This window comes from Aquila chrysaetos, chromosome Z, assembly GCF_900496995.4.
Source record: "Aquila chrysaetos chrysaetos chromosome Z, bAquChr1.4, whole genome shotgun sequence".
In the NCBI taxonomy this organism is placed as follows: Eukaryota; Metazoa; Chordata; class Aves; order Accipitriformes; family Accipitridae; genus Aquila; species Aquila chrysaetos.
In genome coordinates this window covers 55,031,167-55,042,588 of record NC_044030.1, presented here as the reverse complement: position 1 = coordinate 55,042,588, position 11,422 = coordinate 55,031,167, and the positions used below count along the sequence as shown (strand labels likewise).

At 35.8% G+C, this 11,422-nt stretch overlaps 1 protein-coding gene across 33 annotated transcripts in view; it reads right to left on the bottom strand.

The window, feature by feature from the left end:
• PTPRD (protein tyrosine phosphatase receptor type D) overlaps nucleotides 1-11,422 on the bottom strand; it is a 1,286,084-nt gene that overhangs the window by 146,488 nt on the left and 1,128,174 nt on the right. The gene's annotated exons all lie outside the window — the stretch shown is intronic.

The window sequence follows — 11,422 nt, the reverse complement described above, 5'->3', positions numbered from 1 at the left end:
ATGACAGAGCTTTACTGCTAAAGTGGCAGGATGTTCATAATGATCTTGAACGGAAACAACTGTGTCAACTACAACACTCAGAAATGGTCAAAAATCTCACCCTAGTGCAGTCAATAGCAAAATACTAAGTATACTGAACAAGAGCAATTTGCCTTCTTAAGATGATACAAACTAGCAAGTAACACTGGAAGCACAGTGGGATCAGGCAATTTCTCAGAAATCGTTAGCATAGGTAAAATAATCTATTTGAACTACAACATCTTGCTCTTAATTTCCATTAATACAGCAACATTTTTTTTTTTTAAATAATGGCTGCAATTTCACTTCAAAAAGGATGCAAAAAAACCCAAAGAAAAAGGATCAATACTAGCTATAAACCACATATCTTATTAAATGTTTTGATTGGTGGTTACTGACATGCAATTGATTAAGGGATAAAATTAACTTAGAAGAAATTGTTCAGTGTCAACTCTCTTTCATGAAAAATGCATCATATTTCCAAATAGTTTCAGGGAAGTCTTCAGACTTTTCTGAAAAATTTATAGCAAGTAAGTACATCCTATAAGTCTTTGTAGTTCTTGGGATCTGCTACCACTCATGAGCTACTTAATTACTTGCAATACAAATGCACATAGATACTACCCTAGTATAGCAAACACAATTCTCCACTAAGTTTGCATAACCCTTCAGAGCTATTATTTCTATCAATCAGTGATTAAGTGTCAAATCATTCACTAGCTATAAGCTCTTCCCAAAGAAAGGTATGTTTCATGTCTGTTTATAAACATGAAGTCTTTACTTTGGGAGTAATTGACAAGACTTGAGTTGTGATACAGAACAGGATTTTTATGACCTGACCTTTCCTTTCCTACTTGGTTCGTACAGAAAACCCTGGAGTCCCTTTTGCAAATACCTAAGTGTACACCAAAGATAATCTATCTTGAATACTAATAGGATGGAGTAGTAAAGAGCTTTCCTTTCTTATTTTTAATAAGGGTAATTAAATTCCATCCATCCCCCTTATGCATAGAATCTCTCTGAATGAATGCTGTTCATGAAATTTTCATGAGAAACATCACAATGTAACAGATTCAAACAGCAAGAACTGTTATATTTTTGACAGTTGTGGCCTGTTTCCAATCTGGCTTTCAGGTATTTGGCAATAAACCCCAATATTCAACATAAAATGGACAAGGGAAATAATGAAATTTCTAATTGGAGTGCTTATCACAGTGGATTTAGTTTTTACAATGTTAATTGCTTTTTTTCTCTCTAGGTTTTTTAGTGATTTGTACAAAACTGTCTTTACACTTTGATGATACCAAGTTTCACAGATGATCAAACACACTGTGCAAGAGAGCTGAGTATCAAATCAGTGAACAAGGGCCTCTCAGCCACAGTAAGAAAAAAGTAACTATTAGAAAATTTTGATATATCGGTAGCTCTACAACATTACATGAGGTGAAAGGAAAAATATTTTTTACTGCTCATTGATATGCTCATTAGGCTCTAAACCATAGTATATACCACTGTTCCCTATTAAAATTCAGTTCTAGTAATTAGCTTCCAATTCATCAACAATTTAAATCAGACTTGACCTTCTCAAAGCCATTTGGTAATGTCATTTTGAGAGGCCATTAAAGGGCAGATTTCTCTGTCCTTGTGCTTAGTGAGTCATACATGTAATACATATTTTGTTTAGGATGACAGATACAAGAGATTTAGAAATAGAGCACATTCTTTGAATTTGTTAGGTGTCTTAACAGCACTGCATTCCATTACTGGCATTAAAGGAATGCCTTTAGTACTGTGCTAGTATCATTTCCAATTGCTGGAAGAGCTCTACAAAAGTTATTTTTCACCGAATGTATGATCTGAGCAACATAGAGAGACAATTACAAAGACTGGTTACCACATGAACCCTTAAAAGAGAATGATGCGAAATGGCCTTGCCTCATTTCCCACCATGGTTTTTCACAGTATTTCTAAACTGTCTCTCTGTGTATTCAGTCTGTTTGATATTGCTCATCTGTAAACAATGTCCTTGAGATTCCTACCTCTGCTGCCAGTTTTGTCAAAGTGGTAATTGCTTCCCTTCCAAGCAACATGTATGGAAAAATCACCTTAACCTCTACACTCAGATTTCAGTGTAAGTATACCTACAGACATTGTCCAACACATAATTTCACATGTTGTCGCACCTGTCTTAGAGGTGAGCCTGCCCTCAAAATGCAACAGCTTTTAGAGTAGAGACTCAAACTCAGCTTTTATGGGTAAACAGTAATTTTGATGGAGTGGTATCTTGAAAACAACCAAGTTAAATTACGCCTACCAAAAAAGAAACGATACTTACCTTTAAGAGGATCTACAGAAAAAAACTCTGAACATAGCTGTGCCACAACTGTATATCATAAACTGTTCTGCTTATCCTTTAACTGTGTTTTCTCTCATCTTAAAGGGAAAAGTGTGCTGTTGCAAACTCTCTTTTTTAAATGACATAATTCTTTCATAAGATTTCAGGAACTTCCCAAGCTTTGTCTGAAGGTATACTGACTGTCAAGCCTATGTATATACAAAAGCTGGATCCAAAGAAAGAAGAGGATTTCATCCAAATCCAGTACAATGGATTTGACTCTTCATGATAAACCCACTTAGGTGTACCACACAGCTAAACAAATAGAAAAATAGTGATCTTCATCTAGCAGTTGTGCCACACCTTCTTAACATTTTGACTACTTTTTCCATAAAAAGCTACTTTCAGATCATGTCTAGGCCCTGCTGGCAGCAAGAAGAGTGGCAGCTTTTAGAAACCGATTGGGTCTTAAAGTCTTGAATTCTTCATGGCTACCTTGCTGAATCACTTTGGCAATCAGCATCATGTTTTAACAAGAAAGACACGATAGTGTTGAATAATATTCTCAATTACAGTACCTTATGACAATATTACTATGATATGGATATGAAGTGCAAATGTGAAACACCCAAAGCAAATTGTGATGACTTGGGTTGTGGTTTATGGAGTAAAAAGGGAAGGCAATAGCACCAGGGTCCAAGACTGGACAGTTGACTTGAAAACTGGGTAATATTTCTGTTAAGTATTTCCTTCCACATTAACTATTTGAACCATCGAAACACCCATATTCCAGAATATCCATATTAACCTGTAGTTAAATCTGTGTAATCTGCCTAACATACATACTCAGTGTTTCACTGTGCCTCTTAAAAAAAGTTATCCTATGTGAACCAATTATTCTCGTTGTGGAAATGGAGGGTGGTTCTCCATTTTATTGAGGAAGAAAAAACCGTCTATTTCAAGATTCACTGATAGCTTTGCCACAGGCAAATTTTAGTTATTCTGTAGCTTACAGAATAAAAAGGCACACATGGAGTATTCCCAGAATTCACTATAGATACTGAAGATAAACTGCTGCAATAAAGTTTATTATTTCAAAGAACAGTGTAAATAAAGCTTTTATTTTCACTATTCCAGATGGCAGCAGCATATAATTTGCACTGGTTTGACATCATGACCGTATTATTCAAAATCATTCTTCCTGCAACTGAACTGAACACAGGATGGAGAACAGTAAAATCAAAGATAGTAGGGAAGGGAGTAAAAGAAACATTTTGCAGCAAAGTTGGTATTCTGTACTACTATTGAAAAACTATGCATATGAATAAATTGAAAAATAAAAACAAAGCTGTTTCTAAATATACATAAAAGACTAATTTGGATTAAAAAGATATAAAGCATCAGAAAAGTGCCAGTTAATAAACAGTATTCCTACTGAAATATTTTACAAGGTAAATTTTGCTAAAAATGTAATTATGAACACACAATAAATTCTTTTCCCAGGGTCCTTTGTTCAAAGCTGCTATATACAGATGGATACTTTTACTTAGTGGTGCTGTAAGTCAGTAAAGTAGGGTAACTAGGCTAGACTGTAAGAATAGATCTAGGTATCTGTTGGGATTTCTCTTAAATTTCACACAATTATACCACACAAGGAAAGGAAATTAGACATCTATAAGATGACCAGAGACTCACTAACAGTTAGTAAATATTCAGCAAGAGAACAGCTGCCCATACCATCCAAATAAAAACCATGCATTTAAAAATATTCTTCCTATATTGAAGAGATGTGCAAAGCACTTCTGATGCAAAAGAAAACAGATTTGTTTAGTAGCTCTGTATACAATTACCCTGCAAATTGCAGAGTAATGTCTATGTAACAGAACATAAAGCCACTTAAACTGAATTATCATTTGCATGAATGTTGAAGCAGCAATTTCACATTGCATTAAATCAGTTAACATTCATTGTTATTAACATTTAGCCTTAAATAAGTTCCCTGTTTTAACAAATGAGTGCACTGAGCCTTTGAAATTAGATATCTTCATAAGGACATGAAAATGGAAAAAGGAATTTGCACCTTTTGGCAGTTCTTAAAATCTGCTAAACTAAAGACTGCACATAGCAAGCTCTTTCCAAAGTGACCTGTCTCACTCATGTGAACAATGAAACACCTCTCACTCTCCTTTAACAATGACATTCCGAATGACAAGAATTAACATTTGGAGAATCATCATTCATAGTAAACACAAGCCTTAAAATAAGGGGTTACTCTCACATTTGCACTAAGGCACTGTTGTAGCTTATAGCACAGCGTTATCACCTGAACATCATACACCCAAATTTGGTTATGACTAAGCTTCTGGATGTCTGTTCTGCTTAATGGGAATGGAAAGGGAAATACAAAAGGCTGTGTCCTAAAAAAAAAAAAAGAGGGAATCCAAGAATCCCTGCCAGATGTCACTTCTCTAACATAAGGAGAGGACTCAGCCAGAATTACGGTAATGAAACAAAGGCAGAGAATGTGAAGTAGTGTTTTAAGTGCAGGGTATCATATATTTAAGAAAAGAAACACTAAACTTCTGAAGCAGAGAGGACACAGCATCCCACATATTTCCATATGCAAATGTTCACGAGAATGAAACTATGTATTTTGCAATGGTGAATAAAAGACAAGAGGACAGCAAAGGGCAGTGATATGAATTTCTGTGATTACCATTTCTAATTTGAAGCTTAGTTTCCAGACAGCGTTAGGATTTAGATTACATTAAATCAGGGTTAAATTGGGGCTTGCCAAGAATGAGGATTAGGAAAACGCATGATTGCTCTATCCAGTCAATATTTTTAACACACTAATATTTGTGTTTTTACATCCTCCCTACTTCAGTTTGAAAAATAAAGGGGAAAGAATAAGAGTAGTGCAGTGACGGCAGCCTTTGCTTTAAGCTTTCATTTTTCACTTCACACACAGTTTTATGGTGCAGTAAATAATGAGATCTGCAGCAGGTTCATATGTACAGCAGAGCTCACTTATGTCAGTAGTCTGAATATGCAGATTGGTCCAGAACACATAAAAGCATTCCTTTTTTTTCCCCTCCTTTCTACTCATTAATATTCTGTGTTAAAGTATTGATATTAGTAAACATATATGGCACTTTTTATAAGTAATTAGCTTATATTCATTCTTAAATAGAATGCAATAGATCATCACAATAAAATTGTAACATACTAATTTGAACTGAGAAGGGGGCAGAAGCATCTTGGTTTTGCTTCACCACAGAGGTCAAGAGAAAAAAAGTGAGCAGTCTGGCAAAGGAGTTGTCAGACCATACAGTTCCCTTCTCCCTCCTTCCTCTCCATCTGCACTACATGTCTAAACCTGTGCCTAAACCTAAAGGAGTTGTAATACTGCCTAAGACAGTCAAACAATCTCAGCTTGTGATCACGGCCATTTCTGTTACTGATGTTACACAGCTTCCAATGACTTGCTGCCTCAATGCCATAATCTTACTGAATACTTTTTAAAGCAGCCTATATACTCTGCAGCCCGAACTGACAACTATAAACTATACTAACTGCATTAATGTCACAGCTGCAAAATTTAAGGACCTGACAAAGGAACTGTAGTGGCAAAACCATCAACTCTGTTTAAGTCTTGTTTTCAAAGGAGAGTAATACTGTGTTTTGTTTTGTTTTGTTTTGTTTTCTAGGTCAGCATCAAACTTGTGCATTTTAGAAAGAGAAATGGGAGGATTTTCACTTTGGTAAGTGGATAAAAAAGGCACCCCAGAAGGCCTCCAGTTTAGTCCCTTAGAAGAAGGGACCTCAAGTTTTGACAAAAGAAGCTTGGGTCAGGACGTTAAAAGCACTTTTGGTGCAGTGAATTAAACAGTAAGTTATTCAAGGTAGAGGCTATGCATTCCAACTGCTTTTTATGGTGCCTGGAACAACAGTGCAGCCATACAGATGTAGCAATTTGGATGTTATTGCAGTATTTCAATAAATAGCAAACATAATGATGAATAACAAACAACAGAAGTGCTATTATTGCTGAAGAGAATGAGAAAAAAGAGATATGTTGTCAGAACAGAAAAGGAACTCTGGAAAAACACAGTTGAAGAGCATATCCCTTGAAACTCAGTATTATTGAGCATTACACTAATGTTAGTGGTACAAAATATGCACGTTTTTTCTACATCTAATGCAGCATTCATGTTCATTGGTCTGAAGAGCATGCTTAGAACATTCATAAGACTTACATGACTACACATAGGTGACTGTAAAAAAATTAGATATAGTAGCTTCTCATTTTTGTGGTTTGTTTACTTTTTTTAAAGTCTTTCTAGCTCTATGAACATCTTCCTGAATATCTCTCGTGCCCACCTATGGCAACATTCCCTCTCTCTCACAGATACTGAGAAGACATCTAGGGATCTGTTAGCAGGGAAGGATAGGTGTAGGAGAAGGGAAGAGAGTAGATATGAATTTCTTTTTTGCTTGGGGTGGGTTTCACCACATAAGTTGAAATAGCTTTGAGGAATCGTCCAGACAAGGAAGCTAAAGGGTATTTTCTTCTCGGGGAGACAGAGCCATTCACTTCTGTTCTGGAAGAATACAGAAGAGCTTTCTCTGTAGCAGACAACACACATTGCTTAAAACCCAGCTTTCTCACAGTTCCGTGCCCAAGTTCAATAATTACTGCTGTCTGATAAATACCCTTTAATGAGTATGGAGTTACACAGCAGAACCTCATATTAACACTTAAGATTATACATGTGGATGAAGGCATATATATAGTAACATAGAAATGTTACTATTTCTAAAGCCGAAGGCAGCCAAGACTTCAATGTTTTAATCTCAGAAAGACTCACAGGTTCATGATGTCACATACATAGTTTTGCTATGGATTATTTTGCTCCCAAAACCCAATGTTAGAACTGGCTGTGGCCTGTGACTTCGACTCTACCTGAAATTTTGCTGCTGCCCTAAACTGAAGTAAATGGGAGTAGTCTAGGATTTAGCATGTTTCATGTTATAAAAGGAAGCACTGTTTTCATCGATGATAGATAACCTCTGTACTCTGAGTTACTGTGTGGAAGAAAATACTCAACATCCTGTCATGCCTTCTAGCACGGCGGATGCCTGCCTTCAAAGCAGGCACGGAGGGCCTGGTGACACAAGGCACTGCTCACTCTGAACCACGGAGAGCTAGCACTTGTGTACTTCCAAAGCATTTTTCACAATAATAATCATATGACCTTGAAAGAGCTGTTGTGAACTGTTGTGAACTGAACTGAGCAAACTGAAGCAGATTTTCTGGAAGACTGAAGGAGACAGATGTACTTTAAACATGACACTTTCATATTTGTCTAGCAACAGCAGCTAATACTTCTCATGGAACTGTAAGTGAGTAATGACATTGGGATTCATTCATGAGATGCTGAACATAGACAAAAATGGATTTACTAAGCTTTGCTATAACTCTTGCTGCAATTTACTCAACTAATTACTGCACGAATTATATTGTCACTAATTTGAAATAGGATTTTGGCTGGGTATAGGAGCATCAGATGTTAAAAAGTGTTTTTTTTAAACTGTTTTACATGCTGAGCTCAAGGTTGACACTTGTAAGCCCGTCATAATTATTTAAACAAATTACACAATTCAGTGCTACCTCTAAAAAATACAAAGAAATAAAAAATCTGCAATGGGCAGTGTAAAATGGAATTTACTACAGTCTACAGTCTGAGTAAATATCTCCAAATTATAAAAAACAAAAATGTCATCAACAATATTCGTATTTGCTTACTAAATATTAAATTGATTTTATGTAGAGTATAGGTAAGCTTTTTGTTTTCACAGCTTCCTTTTAAGATAATTTTCTCACCAACTTTCATCTAGCTGATCAAAGATGATCCTAACAAGGCAAGATGTACTTTCTAGAAAAAAGTGGAGGGGAGGGTTGGGTTTTTTGGTTTTGCTTTGTTATGTTTTGTTTATTTTGAAAGAAATTTCTGCAAATGAAAACAATAATTTGTTAACACAGAGCAATGTTTAAGTTCCAGTTGAATACTGTATTAGCATGGACATAAGGAAGTAGTTGTTCTGTGTAGCTGGAAGTCATGGGCCTAAACAACTACTGGGATTATGTTCGAACAGTCCAGTGTGATTGCCAGAAGGCTGAGGGAGTCATGATGTCAGGTGAGAAGGGAGTAGGTGTGGGGGGGTAGTGCATCTGAGAAGGAATAGAAAGTTTCATGTTTTGATAATTATTTGAAAATTCATCGCAAACTGTTCTGTGAAAAACAGTTAATGAAGTCAAACAGCTGTGGAGAGCCAGTTCTTGCCTTTAAACAGACATAGTGGGACAGACTAAGCTTAGCATAGCATTGTATGTGTCAAGTACGTAAAAAATCAGTGTAAGCACAAAGAACCTCCATGTCAACTCTGTGGACAGAATTAACACATGATAAGTTGCATGAAAAAAGCACAAATGAAGAAAACATAATGCTTGAAAACAGAAGATGTGAATCCGTCCAGTGGTGAATTATCACTCGGTGAGAGGCCCTATGCCACAGAAACAACATAATTGACTGAGAGCACCAGGGTTGTTTCTGATTTCAACAATGGAACTGTTTCTTCTTGGATTTATTAGTAAAAACAGCTGTCATCCATTTTATAGCTAAACGCAAAACTTAGTTCTTTTAGAGTGAAGAGATCAAACTATTTTTCTGTAGGCTGGAGATGTAGGCATGAAGATTATTATACGCACTCTTCAGTAGCGACTGGGAGCAGATCAGATGTTATAGTAACTGAGAGATAATTTCTGCCACTAACTGAATATACAGTGAAAAATCTTAGACTACACAATAGTATTTCAGTATTTTTTTGTACCTGAAGAAGACTTAATAATCAATCTGTGCATGCTAAACATGTTTCTGCACTTATTTTATAAGGCATACCACTTTGAGTAAGTGCTACAACATAACGTCTTCTGAGTATTAACTGAAAAGCTAAGACAGGGATTATAAAAAGAAGGGTTGGTTGTTTCTTGACTTTTCAGTAACTTCCAGGTCCTTTGGCACATGAAGAAAACATCTTGCTAACTTATAGCTAGGGTTTTTTTGGTGTCCTTGCTTTAAATACTGTGCTTCTAGAAAAGGTTTGTCTAAACTGTTTATCCTGATGTATGAAAACCTTTGTGAAGAAGATGATTTTTAATCTTTAATATGACACATCTAAGCCTTCATATTGTTATCAGTTAATATGTATAATATGATTGAAATAACCAGAGAGCTGCTAAAGTCCTGTGTACAGCCCCCATCAGTTACTATTTAAAAAAGGGAAACAGTATCTAGACTTGATTTAGGGTTTAGGAACTAACTACTAGACAATGGGGCTTTGTAAATAAGTAGGATGTTTATGTCAGAAAAGGCAATGGATTGTGGTCTGGTCAATAAATGTTGAAGAACCACTTCGAACTGCCAAGACTAGAGAAGAAGTAGGTAAAAGGTATTATTTCCCACAGGGGGAGAGATCGCGACCACTGGCTCATTGACCACCTACTCAAATGATATCACCTACTCAAAAGAAGACAATGAAGGAAGAAGACAGAGTCTGTGCACTAATTTACATGAGAGGTGAAGAAGAAAGAACCATTCATTAAGGAAAATAACAATTAATATGTATTAGTTAAGTGTATAATTATGAGGATTTTTGAGACAAGGGTGTGCTGACTGGAGACAGGCATCCACCTGTGTTCATCAATTAAATTAGTTTGAAAATATCTTGACTCTGTGTGTTATTGGCTTGCACACCGGGTAAATGAACCCCATTTGTGGGACAACAATATTATTACAGGACCTGATGCAGGTATATGTGTCCATAAACACTGTTACCTCCAAAGTCCCACCTTAACATCTTATTTTCCTTTAAAAAGCCACCAACAAGCCACCCTGAAAGAGCACCATCAAGAGCTTTGAGAAAAACATTCTCTTGAATTTTGGCCTTAAAAATCTCTATGCTTCTACGAAGCAAGAGAAAAATCTTTCTTTATTTATCAGGTTTTGTAAACTATTAGGCCAAAATTTTCCAAGGTAAATATTCAAGTTCACTTTAATACATGACTTTTTGCTATTTAGTAGCTGGGTTTGCACAAAAGTCAGTATCATAGAGATCGCAGCTGCAGAAACACTTCCACAAATTTCTTGCTTGAACATACTGGAAATCTCCCTCTGCACCAAAATGTCTCAAAAGCTTTAGGAAAATATCAGCAAGTACCTGGCAAATTTCCACATCTCTGTTGCTATGCCTGTGATCACCTTTACCACCTCACATAGAAAGTAAGATGACATGAACTCCTGATGCTAACTTAAGTCTTCAAAAGAAAACCAAAATAATGGCTTTGCCAGGTATCTCCTGCTGAAGTCTTGAACAACTGACAGCAAGCATACTTAAGTGTTTCTACCAGTTTTAAATGAGCTTACAGAAACCATCTTTCTCACAACAAAATCTAAAAAAAAAAAAAAAAAAAAATTAAATTCATGACTACCACCACTAGTATTCTTAATTTATTTTGTGTACAAATTTAGGCACAAAGTCTTTTGTTCCAGAAGAGGAGATAAAAATTCCTTAGAAAATATCTTAGATTAGTCTCCATGAAAAGCAAAAATGAATCCAACTATCATCTATAAGTTATTGCTTCCTGTTTCAAACTTAATGACTTAATGCAGGACATCAGAAACTATCAAGGGTTTAAAAGTCAGGATACATCAGCTGCAAATTGGGGGACTATATTTCTAATGATTCTGAATCAAGAAAAAGTGTATATCCATTATCCAGCAGCAAAATATGTAGTAATGCTAAATATAAATTTATGCACAACATATGCAAGGCCAACAAGTAACTTAGTGTAAATTATGTGATTTCTTCTGACTATGCAGGATTAGCTAAAGAAGCTTTCAGAGATCTCATTCTGTGCTGTCTTTTTAACTCCTGAGTAGATGTTCTTTTCAACAAAGGTAACAAAAATAATTTTAGTAACTATTATTTATGTAACATGATTTTGCA